Source organism: Musa acuminata, chromosome BXJ1-1, assembly GCF_036884655.1.
Source record: "Musa acuminata AAA Group cultivar baxijiao chromosome BXJ1-1, Cavendish_Baxijiao_AAA, whole genome shotgun sequence".
Taxonomy (NCBI): Eukaryota; Viridiplantae; Streptophyta; class Magnoliopsida; order Zingiberales; family Musaceae; genus Musa; species Musa acuminata.
The window spans coordinates 38,703,384-38,715,260 of NC_088327.1; positions in this window are offsets into that span (position 1 = coordinate 38,703,384).

Consider the following 11,877-nt stretch of genomic DNA (forward strand, 5'->3'; position numbering starts at 1 on the left):
TTGGGCAACTAATAAGGCATTTATACTTTCTTTTTATAGCAATGTTTCAACTCATTACCAACTAGTGACTTGAAATTAAATTTTTTTCATTTAACTATATATAAGTTATTAATCATTAAAATATAAGAGCTTAGAATATTGTTATAATATAATGGAGTGAGGATATTGTGTGTTGGTCTACTTTTGTAGTGGAAATTGGAACTCTAACTCGCTCTCACGAATTATCAATTTATGGCAATAGACTATATAATTAAATAATATTGAGAAACAATATATTATATTTGAATAATTATGTAATATAATGACATAACTATATTTTATGTGGTAATAGTTATATCCAACCTTCTTTTCAAGAAAACATAGAATCGATAGTTATAATACTGCTTTTCACGGATGAAAGTTAATATTTAAAATTTCATTTGGGTTGTCTTTTCTACAAGCTCACATTTAACTATTTCAATTTTATCGATAAAATTTGAGAGACATATATTTTAATAATTTTTAGATCATTTCGAAGTAAAATAATGACAACGCATAATGCATTACAATTTATTGTTTATGATATTAAGACAATGAACCTAATCGTGTACAGCGGGGACTATAGGATTATGTAGAGGAGGAATGATAAAAGGTTTTATATCGAATGATTTGATGTCATCTCCAGCTATAGCCTCTTTGATAGCAATGGCTAAAGAACAAAAGTAATTCAATTAGTAAAATATTTTGAAACAAGATCTAAATTTTAACAAGCATACGAAGCAGTAAAAACTATTATCGAATATAACAAAATTAGTAAAAGAAACAAGCTTTTAGATTTGCATCAAAAGAATTGAAGATAACTCTTCACTTAACATATTTCCTATATGGTCCGCATTTAGAAGAACTTGGTGTTATTTATCATTGTTTTAATATCAAAACTACAATAATGCTAGATCATACGCTATTTCAAATACTATAAATAAATAAATAATAATTACTACTGACCTAAGATTTTTGCCAACTCTTCTAATGCTGAAGATGATGTTGGAGGAAGCTTATCAGACGCTACCGAGAAAAATTGCATTGTCGTTAAGAGGAGGAAGACCATCAGGCTAATGAGAAGTTGTCTTAGAAACATGATGGGCCAACACTTAAATATTTGTAAATGAAATTACAATACTGAAGTAATATATCTTGATGGATGAATTGTTTTATCGCAAGAGTGAGTTGCTTTAAAAATTAGGATTAATTAAACGTTATGCATGAGGTTTTAGTTTTTTGAAACTGACCATGGTCGTCTAGAAACTGAAATCTTCATTGTATATTGTAACTTTCTTTGCATGCAATAACATATCTAATGGTACAAGGGAAATGTATATAAATTAAATAAAGAATTATACTTTATACACTATGCTTGTTATATTTATTAATAAATATTTTATAGAAATAATGTCATCTTTTAACATAATGCATATACTTTATGTAAAAATCTAAGATTATTGTATTGTATGTTGAAAAAAATATATTCCATATCCTTCAAGTGCATAAATATAATTGAGAGAGGAATAAGCATCTCTTTTGTAAATTGGCTGGTAATCCTTTAGTCATCTAATACTTTATGTTTTTTTATGATCAATTACATGAGGCATGGTCCTAAACTCCACACATAGAATTTTTTTTTAAAAATAGAACTATCTTAATTTTTTTTAGATCAATTTTCTTGAAATTTTTGAAAATATAAAAAACAAAAATTTTCACTCTTAGAAATAATAATTTGAATAATATCTAGTTCACCTTTATTAATGAACCTAGCCGATGATCTTTTTCATAAAATTTAAAATTTTCAAAATATGGATGAAATTATTGTCAATTTGACATATTCAAGATGTTTGTTCATTATTTTATATCAAAAGAGCAAACTATTTCAATAAACATCAAGATTATCATGATAATTTGAGTCATAATATGATGTTATCATGATTTTAAACGAGCATGGCAAAGTTAGAAATATTTGTAAAAAAGTCTTTCATTTTATGTTAATTTGTTTCCCCAATGCTAAATAACAAAGATGAATTTTAATAATCAATTGTATAAATATGTGAATTAAAAAGTTAAACATAATCAAAATTTATGAAGACAAATTTGATATTTTGTTAAAATACCTTAAATATTTGTTTTGCCAACATTGACTTTGCAATCACTTAATTTTCAAGATGAGCAAATTCTAATGCTCTAAGATTATTTTATTATAGGTAACTTATAATGAGAGTTTCTTTTTATAAAAATATTTTGACTTAGTAAATGCTAGTGAACTAAATTGAGAATTTGTTCATTTAACTATCGACTACGTTATTCTTTATCAAAACCTAGTAGCTAATAATATAATTGTACTTTAATAAAGTTAGTTTTATGGACATTGATTTTCATTTGTAGAGGAAATTGAAAATCTACCCCTATTACAAGAATTACACATTTAAAATAATAAACTATATAATTAAATAATATCGAAAAAAATTATTCATCTTACTGGAAAATTTCTACAAATTAATGATATAACTTGATTTCATGTGGTAATAGTCATGTCAAAATTTCTTTCTTATAAACTTGGATGTTTCTATTTCTAGAAATAGAAATAGAGCATTCTTTGATATAATAATACTTGTCATGATTGTTGGCAAACTATAAATGTTTAAAATTGATATTTATAATTTCGTTTGGGTCATTTTTTCCTCAAGTTGACATCTAACCATATCAATTTTATCGATAATATTAAAGACTTTTATTTTATCATTTTTTATTCATCACATATTATGATAATGATAATACATAATGCATTAAAAATTATTTTTTATGATATTAAAAAAAATTAGCTCAAGGAGATGTAAGGTGTACTAGATTTTAAAGGGGAGGTATGATTATAGGATTAATATCAATTGATCTGATCTCATCCCCAACTATCGCCTCTTTTATAGCAATGGCTAAAAAATAAACGTAATTCATGTTAGTAAAATATTTTGAAAGAAGATCTAAATTTTAATAATTATATGATATTATCTAAAATGTTGAATAATATAGCATAATTAGTTTTAAAAAAAAAGCAATCTTGATGGCATTAAAAAAACTACACAAATTTTCACAAACTACTTATTTTTAAGATCCATATTGTGGTGAACTTGGTGTTATTAATCATAAGTTTTAACATCGAAACATACATAATGCGTCATCGTATATTATTCCGAATATCTTAAGCAAGTGAAACTATATTATTACTAAAATAATATTTTAGCCAACTATTCTAATTCTCAAGATGATGGAGGAGCAATCTCTTTATATGATAGTGCAAAAAATTACATTGTCGTTTAAAGAAGGAAGATCGTTAGGCCAATAAGAAGTTGTCTTCGAACGTGATAGACTAACATTACATTATACGTAAAAAAAATAAATTTTGCATTATTGAAGTAATGTGTAGATGGTTGAATTATTAATCACAAGAGTGAGGTAATATAAGGATTAGGGTCAATTAAATTTTATGCATAATGTTATATTATTTTAATACTTTTAATGTAATTGAAATCTTTATTGTATATAGTAACTTCCGTAGTATCTAATAATGTATAAAATGGAAGAATTGAAATGTATAAAAGTTGAATAAAAAATCATGACATCATACAATTTATAAACTATGCTTGTTATATCCATAATGTAAATATTTTATAAGAATATTATCATCTTTTGACAAGATACTTATAGTTTATATAACACTATTAAGATTTAAATTTAAAAAAAATATTTCATATCTTTCTAAGTGCATAAAAGCTACTAAGAGAGGATTTAAAGTTTACTTTGTGAATTACTAATTAATACCTCAGTAGTTTAGTATGTTATGCTCTTTTTGAGATGAAGTATATAAAGCATGGTGTAAAACTCTCGACGCATAGAATTCTTATTTAAAATGAGGCCCAATTTAATTTTTTATGTTGTCAATTTAGTATTCTTGTAATATGAAAAAATCTAAATGTGGATTGAAAATTCTCACTATTACAATTTTATATTTGAATAATTTCTTGTTCACCTTATTCAGGAATATAGTTGATGATCCTCTTCCAACAAGTTAAAAATATTAAAATACGGATGTATTGATTGTAAACTTGACTTGTTCGAGTCATTTGTGAATTATTTTATATCAGAAGTATAATATTTTATAATAAATATCTATTATCTCATGATAATTTAAATCGAGATATGATGTTATCAATATTGTATTTGTCGATAATAAACCTAAAAATATTAGTAATTATTTATCTTTGCTTTTATGTTAATTCTTTTACTCAAATCCTAAAAAAGATAAAATTTAATAATGTATTGTTAAAAGGAGTGAACAAAAAGTCAAACATATTAAAAATCTAAAATGTCACAATTATATAAAAATTTTAAAAAACTTTAGTTTTGCCTACTCTAAGATTATAACCACTTAAAGTTCAGGATAAGTGTATTTTAATGGTCCAAAGCTAGTTTATCTTGGGCAACTAATAAGACATTTATACTTTCTTTTTATAGCAATGTTTCAACTCATTACCAACTAGTGACTTGAAATTAAAATTTTTTCATTTAACTATCATGTAAGTTATTAATCATTAAAATATAAGAGCTTAGAATATTGTTATAATATAATGGAGTGAGGATATTGTGTGTTGGTCTACTTTTGTAGTGGAAATTGGAACTCTAACTCGCTCTCACGAATTATCAATTTATGGCAATAGACAATATAATTAAATAATATTGAGAAACAATATATTATATTGGAACAAATATGTAATATAATGACGAAACTATATTTTATGTGGTAATAGTTATATCCAACCTTCTTTTCAAGAAAACATAGAATCGATAGTTATAATAATGCTTTTCACGGATGAAAGTTAATATTTAAAATTTCCTTTGGGTTATCTTTTCTACAAGCTCACATTTAACTATTTCAATTTTATCGATAAAATTTGAGAGACATATATTTTAATAATTTTTAGATCATTTCGAAGTAAAATAATGACAACGCATAATGCATTACAATTTATTGTTTATGATATTAAGACAATGAACCTAATCGTGTACAGCGGGGACTATAGGATTATGTAGAGGAGGAATGATAAAAGGTTTTATATCGAATGATTTGATGTCATCGCCAGCTATAGCCTCTTTGATAGCAATGGCTAAAGAACAAAAGTAATTCAATTAGTAAAATATTTTGAAACAAGATCTAAATTTTAACAAGCATACGAAGCAATAAAAACTATTATCGAATATAGCAAAATTAGTAAAAGAAACAAGCTTTTAGATTTGAATCAAAAGAATTGAAGATAACTCTTCACTTAACATATTTCCTATATGGTCCGCATTTAGAAGAACTTGGTGTTATTTAACATTATTTTAATATCAAAACTACAATAATGCAGGATCATACGCTATTTCAAATACTATAAATAAATAAATAATAATTACTACTGACCTAAGAATTTTGCCAACTCTTCTAATGCTGAAGATGATGTTGGAGCAAGCTTATCAGACGCTACGGGGAAAAATTGCATTGTCGTTAAGAGGAGGAAGACCATCAGGCTAATGAGAAGTTGTCTTAGAAACATGATGGGCCAACACTTGAATATTTGTAAATGAAATTACAATACTGAAGTAATATATCTTGATGGATGAATTGTTTATCGCAAGAGTGAGTTGCTTTGAAGATTAGGATTAATTAAACGTTATGCATTAGGTTTTAGTTTTTTGAAACTGACCATGGTCGTCTAGAAACTGAAATCTTCATTGTATATTGTAACTTTCTTTGCATGCAATAATATATCTCATGGTACAAGGGAAATGTATATAAATTAAATAAAGAATTGTGACTTTATACACTATGCTTGTTATATTTATTAATAAATATTTTATAGAAATAATGTCATCTTTTAGTATAATGCATATACTTTATGTAAAAATCTAAGATTATTGTATGGTAAGTTGAAAAAACTATATTCCATATCCTTCAAATGCATAATTATAATTGAGAGAGGAATAAGCATCTCTTTTTTAAATTGGCTAGTAATCCTTTAGTCATCCAATACTTTATGCTCTTTTTGTGATCAATTACATGAGGCATGGTCCTAAACTCCACACATAGAAATCTTTTTTAAAAATAAAACTAACTTAATTTTTTTGACGATCAATTTTCTTGTAATTTTTGAAAATATAAAAAGCAAAAATTCTTACTCTTAGAAATAATGATTTGAATAATATCTAGTTCACCTTTATTAATGAACCTAGTCGATGATCTTTTTCATAAAATTTAAAAATATCAAAACGTGTATGAAATTATTGTTAATTTGACATATTCAAGATTTTTGTTCGTTATTTTATATCAAAAGAGCAAAATATTTCAATAAACATCAAGATTATCATGATAATTTGAGTCATAATATGATGTTATCATGATTTTAAACGAGCATGGCAAAGTTAGAAACATTTGTAAAAAAGGCTTTCATTTTGTGTTAATTTGTTTCCCTCATGCTAAATAACAAAGATGAATTTTAATAATCAATTGTATAAATTTGTGAACTAAAAAGTTAAACATAATCAAAATTTATGAAGACAAATTTGATATTTTGTTAAAATACCTTAAATATTTGTTTTGCCAACATTGACTTTGCAATCACTTAAATTTCAAGATGAGCAAATTCTAACGCTCTAAGATTATTTTATTATAGGTAACTTATAATGAGAGTTTCTTTTTATAGAAATATTTTGACTTAGTAAATGCTAGTGACCTGAATTGAGAATTTGTTCATTTAACTATCGACTACGTTATTCATTATCAAAACCTAGTAGCTAATAATATAATTGTACTTTAATAAAGTTAGTTTTATGGACATTGATTTGCATTTGTAGAGGAAATTGAAAATCTACCCCTATTACTAGAATTACACATTTAAAATAATAAACTATATAATTAAATAATATCGAAAAAAATTATTCTTATAATATGAAAAAATCTAAATGTGGATTGAAAATTCTCACTAGTACAATTTTATATATGAATAATTTTTTGTTCACCTTATTCAGGAATATAGTTGATGATCCTCTTTGTACAAGTTAAAAATATTAAAATACGGATGTATTGATTGTCAACTTGACTTGTTCGAGGTATTTGTTAATTATTTTATATCAGAGGTATAATATTTTATAATAAATATCTATTATCTCATGATAATTTAAATCGAGATATGATGTTATCAATATTGTATTTGTCGATAATAAACCTAAAAATATTTGTAATTATTTATCTTTGCTTTTATGTTAATTCTTTTACTCAAATCCAAAAAAAGATAAATTTTAATAATGTATTGTTAAAAGGAGTGAACAAAAAGTGAAACATATTAAAAATCTAAAATGTCAAAATTATATAAATTTTTTTGAAAACTTTAGTTTTGCCTACTCTAAGATTATAACCACTTAAAGTTCTGGATGAGTGTATTTTAATGGTCCAATGCTAGTTTATCTTGGGCAACTAATAAGGCATTTATACTTTCTTTTTATAGCAATGTTTCAACTCATTACCAACTATTGACTTTAAATTAAAATTTTTTCATTTAACTATCATGTAAGTTATTTATCATTAAAATATAAGAGCTTGGAATATTGTTATAATATAATGGAGTGAGGATATTGTGTGTTGGTCTACTTTTGTAGTAGAAATTGGAACTCTAACTCGCTCTCACGAATTATCAATTTATTGCAATAGACTATATAATTAAATAATATTGAGAAACAATATATTATATTGGAACAATTATGTAATATAATGACACAACTATATTTTATGTGGTAATAGTTATATCCAACCTTCTTTTCAAGAAAACATAGAACCGATAGTTATAATAATGCTTTTCACGGATGAAAGTTAATATTTAAAATTTCATTTGGGTTATCTTTTCTAAAAGCTCACATTTAACTATTTCAATTTTATCGATAAAATTTGAGAGACATTATTTTAATAATTTTTAGTTCATTTCGAATTAAAATAAAGACAACGCATAATGCATTACAGTTTATTGTTTATGATATTAAGACAATGATCCTAATCGTGTACAGTGGGGACCATAGGATTATGTAGAGGAGGAATGATAAAAGGTTTTATATCGAATGATTTGATGTCATCTCCAGCGTCTTTGATAGCAATGGCTAAAGAACAAAAGTAATTCAATTAGTAAAATATTTTGAATTAAAATCTAAATTTTAACAAGCATACGAAGCAATAAAAACTATTATCGAATATAGCAAAATTAGTAAAAGAAACAAGCTTTTAGATTTGCATCAAAAGAATTGAAGATAACTCTTCACTTAATATATTTCCTATATGGTCCGCATTTAGAAGAACTTGGTGTTATTTATCATTGTTTTAATATCAAAACAACAATAATGCTGGATCATACGCTATTTCAAATACTATAAATAAATAAATAATAATTACTACTGACCTAAGATTTTTGCCAACTCTTCTAATGCTGAAGATGATGTTGGAGCAAGCTTATCAGACGCTACGGGGAAAAATTGCATTATCGTTTAGAGGAGGAAGACCATCAGGCTAATGAGAAGTTATCTTAGAAACATGATGGGCCAACACTTGAATATTTCTAAATGAAATTACAATACTGAAGTAATATATCTTGATGGATGAATTGTTTATCGCAAGAGTGAGTTGCTTTCAAGATTAGGATTAATTAAACGTTATGCATGAGGTTTTAGTTTTTTGAAACTGACCATGGTCGTTTAGAAACTGAAATCTTCATTGTATATTGTAACTTTCTTTGCATGCAATAACACATCTCATGGTACAAGGGAAATGTATATAAATTAAATAAAGAATTATAACTTTATACACTATCCTGGTTATATTTATTAATAAATATTTTATAGAAATAATGTCATCTTTTAACATAATGCATATACTTTATGTAAAAATCTAAGATTATTGTACGGTAAGTTGAAAAAAATATATTCCATATTCTTTAAGTGCATAAATTTAATTGAGAGAGACATAAGCATCTCTTTTGTAAATTGACTAGTAATCCTTTAGTCATCCAATACTTTATGCTCTTTTTGTGATCAATTACATGAGGCATGGTCCTAAACTCCACACATAGAAATCTTTTTTAAAAATAAAACTAACTTAATTTTTTTGACGATCAATTTTCTTGTAATTTTTGAAAATATTAAAAGCAAAAATTCTCACTCTTAGAAATAATGATTTGAATAATATCTAGTTCACCTTTATTAATGAACCTAGTCGATGATCTTTTTCATAAAATTTAAAAATATCAAAATATAGATGAAATTATTGTCAATTTGACATATTCATGATGTTTGTTCACTATTTTATATCAAAAGAGCAAAATATTTCAATAAACATCAAGATTATCATGATAATTTGAGTCATAATATGATGTTATCATGATTTTAAACGAGCATGGCAAAGTTAGAAATATTTGTAAAAAAATCTTTCATTTTGTTTTAATTTGTTTCCCTCATGCTAAATCACAAAGATGAATTTTAATAATCAATTATATAAATATGCGAAATAAAAAGTTAAACATAATCAAAATTTATGAAGACAAATTTGATATTTTGTTAAAATACCTTAAATATTTGTTTTGCCAACATTGACTTTGCAATCACTTAAATTTCAAGATGAGCAAATTCTAATGCTCTAAGATTATTTTATTATAGGTAACTTATAATGAGAGTTTCTTTTTATAGAAATATTTTGACTTAGTAAATGCTAGTGACCTGAATTGAGAATTTGTTCATTTAACTATCGACTACGTTATTCATTATCAAAACCTAGTAGCTAATAATATAATTGTACTTTAATAAAGTTAGTTTTATGGACATTGATTTGCATTTGTAGAGGAAATTGAAAATCTACCCCTATTACTAGAATTACACATTTAAAATAATAAACTATATAATTAAATAATATCGAAAAAAATTATTCATCTTACTGGAAAATTTCTGCAAAATAATGATATAACTTGATTTCATGTGGTAATAGTCATGTCAAAACTTCTTTTCTTATAAACTTGGATGTTTCTATTTCTAGAAATAGAAAGAGAGCATTCTTTGATATAATAATACTTGTCATGATTGTTGGCAATCTATAAATGTTTAAAATTGATATTTATAATTTCGTTTGGGTCATTTTTTCCTCAAGTTGACATCTAACCATATCAATTTTATCGATAGTATTAAAGACTTTTATTTTATCATTTTTTATTCATCACATATAATGATAATGATAATACATAATGCATTAAAATTTATTTTTTATGATATTAGAAAAAATTAGCTAAAGGAGATGTAAGGTGTACTAGATTTTAAAGGGGAGGTATAATTATAGGATTAATATCGATTGATCTGATCTCATCCCCAACTATCGCCTCTTTTATAGCAATGGCGAAAAAATAAAAGTAATTCATGTTAGTAAAATATTTTGAAAGAAGATCTAAATTTTAATAATTATATAATATTATCTAAAATGTTGAATAATATAGCATAATTAGTTTAAAAAAAAAGGCAATCTTGATGGCATTAAAAAAAATTTATAAATTTTCACAAACTACTTATTTTTACGGTCCATATTGTGGTGAACTTGGTGTTATTAATCATAAGTTTTAACATCGAAACATGCATAATGCGTCATCGTATATTATTCCGAATATCTTAAGCAATTGAAACTATATTATTACTAAAATAATATTTTAGCCAACTATTCTAATTCTCAAGATGATGGTGGAGCTATCTCTTTATATGATAGTGCAAAAAATTACATTGTCGTTTAAAGAAGAAAGATCGTTAGGCCAATAAGAAGTTGTCTTCGAAACGTGATAGACTAATATTACATTATATGTAAAAAAAATAAATTTTGCATTATTGAAGTAATGTGTAGATGGTTGAATTATTAATCACAAGAGTGAGGAAATATAAAGATTAGGGTCAATTAAATTTTATGCATAATGTTATATTATTTTAATACTTTTTATGTAACTGAAATCTTCATTGTATATAGCAACTTCCGTAGTATCTAATAATGTATAAAATGGAAGAACTGAAATGTATAAAAGTTGAATAAAAAATCATGACATCATACAATTTATAAACTATGATTGTTATATCCATAAGGTAAATATTTTATAAGAATATTATCATCTTTTGACAAGATACTTATAGTTTATATAACACTATTAAGATTTAATTTTTTTAAAAAATATTTCATATCATTCAAGTGCATAAAAGCTACGAAGAGAGGATTTAAAGTATATAAAGCATGGTGTAAAACTTTCCACGCATAGAATTCTTATTTAAAAAGAGGCCCAATTTAATTTTTTATGTTGTCAATTTAGTATTCTTATAATATGAAAAAATCTAAATGTGGATTGAAAATTCTCACTAGTACAATTTTATATATGAATAATTTTTTGTTCACCTTATTCAGGAATATAGTTGATGATCCTCTTTGTACAAGTTAAAAATATTAAAATACGGATGTATTGATTGTCAACTTGACTTGTTCGAGGTATTTGTTAATTATTTTATATCAGAGGTATAATATTTTATAATAAATATCTATTATCTCATGATAATTTAAATCGAGATATGATGTTATCAATATTGTATTTGTCGATAATAAACCTAAAAATATTTGTAATTATTTATCTTTGCTTTTATGTTAATTCTTTTACTCAAATCCAAAAAAAGATAAATTTTAATAATGTATTGTTAAAAGGAGTGAACAAAAAGTGAAACATATTAAAAATCTAAAATGTCAAAATTATATAAATTTTTTTGAAAACTTTA